A 5,149-nucleotide genomic window follows, 5' to 3' on the forward strand; every position below is an offset into this window, starting at 1 on the left:
TGCTGACTGCAGCGTTTTCGTCATTGTTTTCGAGTCGTAGACTGGTAATTTGATTTAATTCCTGCCGCACGAGACACAAACGTGTTTCAGACTTTTTATAACAATTTCAGATAGACTTCCTGCAGATTCTTTAAAAACTTTGCGAGAATTACACTGTGAAGTGCTCACATTCCAGAATAAAAATATATAAACTAAGAAGCTTCTTGAGACCAAGAAGCGACGAAATAAGTACAAAGATGATCTAGATTAGATAGTTTTATGCTATGGAATTTTTATTTTTATGTATTATTAAAAAGTAAAACGATTATAAAGGTAATAAGAGTATGTTTATAATGTTATGTCTTTATATTAGGTCCCAAGATATTTATTGAGTGCTCTTTATTTATGACACGATGTGTCGACTTGAATTGAAGCTGATAACTTCGATAAGTGTTTTTTGTATTGTATAGATGTTAATACGACTTATTATTAAGAATTCTCCATCAATTAAGAATATTAACTATCCATTTATTAAAAATTATGCATTTATTAAAACTTAAGTTGGTTTGTCTTCTATCTTTCGACACATTGTTATTTATTATAATTTAGCAATCAATATATTGTATGACGAGGAAGAGTGATACAGATTGACTTATATGTACATACTACTGATATATATGTATGTACATAGATTGCATATATATTTGGTTTATGGAAAAAAAGTGTATGTATATTATTGTTGTAATTATTGAAAGCAGGGACTGTTTGTTTGAAATGACAAGATTGTCAAAGCTAATAATTTAATGAATATTTGACAGAGTGTTTCGTCCTTTGCACTGTAGATTGTTAATTGATAAGTCCTTAGAATGAAAATGAAAAAAACATTTTGTTAGCAAAACACAGTTTATTCTTCAACATACTCTCCTTTTAGCTCAATACATCGAGTCCATTGAGTTTCCATAACTTCTTTAAGTCTTCCAAATAATAATATTTCTAAAGCAGCAAAAATATGCGTCTGTTTCCCATTCAACCTCTTCGTTTGAAGTAAATCGCTTTCCCTGGATTCATTTTTTGAGATTTGGAAACAGGTAGAAGTCACACACGGGACCAGATCTGGAGCATACGATGGATGTGGGAGTAATTCACACCTCAATTTATTTAATTTTATTTTTACTTTTACCGATTTGTGAGCTGATGTATTGATGAAAGAGGACTTTTTTCCATAAATGGGACCATTTTATTTTAACTTTATCATTCAATCGGTCCAATAATGATGCATAATATTCTTCTGTGATTGTTCCTCCTTTCTCAAGATAATCGATGAGGATTATTCCATGTGCACTTAAAACACAGTGGCCAGAACCTTCTCCGATTGTTACTTCTTTGGTCGCTTCGGAACACTTCTACGCTTTGGAATCCATTGTGCCGACTGCTGTTTTGATTCAGGCGTATAGTGGTGGATCCATGTTTCATCAACTATTATGTATGGACGCAAAAATTCATTTGATTTGCGCCTAAACATGTCCAACAAAGTTGAGAAGTGCGAACTCGTTCACGTTTTTAATCGATTGGTAGCAGTCGTGGCACCGATAGCAATCTTGCAGTTAGCTTTCTCACATCCAAATGTTCGTAGACTGTAGATATTAAAACGTTGATGAGATGTATACAGCCGCAGCTAATTCACACAATTTCACTTTGGGGTTATCGAACACGATATCATGGATCTTTTTATTCATTTCTGGTGTAGTCACCTCATACAGTTAGATTAATCTATAATATTGTTTGCGACAAATGGTGTCGCATCGCGAATATTGCCTATGTACAATAATTTTCAATAAAGTAAAGTTGATAAGTCAATTTTTTCATCTTATTTAATGTTTTTATTACTTTTTAGAATTGGAATTTGCGATTTTATTGTAATTTTTGAAAACAATATGCCTTGTTAGATCATTTTTAGTGAAGTTAGTTAATCATAATTGTAACAAAATTTGTAAAATACCAATTTGTAAAATATCAATTTTTTAATTGAAACGGTCTAATGGAATAAATTGAACAAAATAAGCGGGAATTATACAATAAGATAAATTTTTTTACAATAAGATAAATATGGTATTCCATACATATTAACGCTGTAGTTTACCAAGTGTATAAAAACTCAAAGAAAAGATCGAACCTCCGTGAGACCTTAGTTGCTTTCCATTTACTCCTATTCTCAGAAAATTTTTACTTGTGACGTCATAGCTCAGTTGAATGCGCGTTCCTTTTGCATTCTGAGAAGTGAGATTCAATTGTGTTTTTACCTACAAACTGCACAAGATCGAGACGTGTGCTTTATTGAGTCTCGTAGATTCACTTTAAAAATGAGGTTATAAAAACCTATGTTGTTATTTGTTAATTTTAGCAAAGTAAGCAAGTAGTGACGTCATTAATCTGATTGTCAGTATCTTATTTGATACTCAGCTCATTTCAGACTCAGTTTCACTTGTGTTGTAAGTGGAAAGCAACTATAAATGTCACTGCGCAAATGTTATGGCACTATTAAAGATATCCAAAATTTATATTATGGTAAAGAAACTAAATTATAATATCATGAATATATAGTAAGATTATAATAAAAAACCGCAATGTCGTACCACATAATATTGATTTGAACTTTCGATTACGAGTCTATTTAAAATCGATAACCGCAAACAAAATGGTTATTTGTGTTATCTATAAGTTTTGAAATTATATGTACATACGCACGCAAAGTCAGTTTGTCACTCAAGGACATTTACAATGCTGTCATCTACGTTTATATTAAAAAAATTATAACTCTGAATATTATAGCTATACTCACGGCGACGATATCTATTAATGCAAACACGTTATTACGAATTTTATATAAAAATATAAAATTATTAAACATAAGAAATAAACGAAGGGCCAAGAGCCAAATGTTGGCATTTAAAGCAATAACACTTTAATTTAAATTAATAAACATTACAAAATAAAAACAGTCATCAACAGACGTTTCGACACCGATCGGGTCATTATCAATGTTCACAAAAATATTAAAAAAAAAAAAACATATGTCTACAGAATAAAATTATATATATATTATTAATTAACGCAGTCTTTATTTAATTAGATATTGTAGTCGGATGTATTGGAATAGTCAATAAAATTATTAGTATAAAGAAATTTGGTCTAAATCGAATACTAATAAGATATTTTTATAAATAAATTTCAAGTTTACAATATTAATACAGCGTATCTATAAAAATATGTAAAGATTGTAATACCATAAAAAAACCTTTTTAAAAAAAGGAAAAATATACGTCAAGTGCATAAAAAAGGTATTGAACTTTTCTTTTTAAACAACGGACATAAAATAAATGTAATTAACCAAGTATTTCATTACGCAAAGCACTTAAGATAAACCGAAAGTGGCTAAAATTGTCAATTGAAAAAACTTGGCGTGCCCGCGTCGTATTAAAACGCAATATTCTAAAACTAGTATGGTTCTATCGCAATATTTTGCAGATACGACTATTATTTTTATAAATGTACATTGAGATAAGGCTCAATATGTTTTTAAAAACAAATAATATAGAGAAAGAGGGCAATGAGCCAATAATATCGTTAAAATCTTTAAATTATAATCTAATATATTGCGAAGAATATCACGTAATTATGGCGTATTATTTTTATGTCTATTATTTTTATATTTTAATTTAGTTATAATACAAATATTATGTTGGAATAATGTTTTCACTGAAATACAATTATTGCGACCGGGCACGCTAAGTTTTTTCTTCACTATAATCCAATTGACAATTTTAGCCCCTTTCGATCTATCTTATGTGTCTCGTGTAATGAAACAGTTGGTTAATTAGATTTATTTCATGTCTGTTTTTTATTAAAAAGGATGTAATATTATTGAATTCTTTATTGTCCTTTTTTATCCACTTGGCCTTAATTTTTTCTTTTTTTGAGAAAGTCTTTTGAAGGGATTTCACTGTTTTTTATAAATTTATTTTTTAAACGTTAGTAACAAGTTATATGTATTCAAAAATATTAATAAATTATATCGTACTATCTCTTCTATACTCTTCCGCATTTTCCTATATTTTCCCGTATGCGTTTACGGGTATGGTTGTGTTGCCATGTTGCCACCGTGTGAGTCTCTCCCGACAACAAAAAGAAAAAAATACAACGATGGGTCAGTTATTAACATTGTAATTAAATTGTCACTGTCTCCTTGAAGAAGCCATTGTTTCACAGTATAAATTGGTTTAATCCATACACTTCTTTGACAGATCAATAATAACGCATACGTATGATTTTATAATGCGTGCCCTGTGTACATGATACGGGAAAATAATAAAAAATGCGTCATAGGATTCAAAAGCAATTTTTGCAATAATAAATTTTTAAATAAAATTTGTTCAATACTATTGCAGTAATGTTTATTTCAACATTTTAAAAAGTGTATTTAAATAAAATTAACAAATATTACTATTTTGATGAAACAATTATTTCTTTAATTATGTATTTATTTCCCGGATCACGTCATTTTCGGGTCTTTCACGCACTGTGTGCACAGGGCACAAAAGACATGCGGGATAAAAAAATGCAGAAAAGCGCTGATTGGCTGCTCGAGTCACGCATCCTCTGTCCCGCATGCTGATTCCCGTACCGTGTGACTTCACCCTTACTTTACAGAAAAAGCAGTGGTAACAAAAGCACAACAATAAAAAAACGCTTTTCGATTTGGGTGCTCTTAATCGTATATTTTTGAAAATGTTGCCGACTTTGACTGTGCACTTCTTCCTGATGCGTTTCCGCGGACTGGCTCTACTCGTTCGTTCGTCCTGATGCGTATTATTGCGGCGTGACGTCGTCCAGTGTCCGTTCGGGCTACGCCATTTTCGCGGTTATATCATATTTTTAAAATGCGTTGCCGATTTTGAAAGCATTCTTTTGTAACTCTCTAATGACGTCGTCTGGCTATATCGTCTGGCTATCCTCCTATATTACTATTTTGTGAGACGGGAGCCATTAACTAAAGAAAAAGAAAAACTCTTGGTGTCGACAACCAAAATTTCGGTGTCATACGACATAAAATAGTCTTTAAATTAATATAATATATCTTTCGGTAAATTTTTCGATAATCGAATGTTGATTG

This window comes from Cyphomyrmex costatus, unplaced genomic scaffold, assembly GCF_001594065.2.
Source record: "Cyphomyrmex costatus isolate MS0001 unplaced genomic scaffold, Ccosl1.0 scaffold398, whole genome shotgun sequence".
NCBI lineage: Eukaryota > Metazoa > Arthropoda > Insecta > Hymenoptera > Formicidae > Cyphomyrmex > Cyphomyrmex costatus.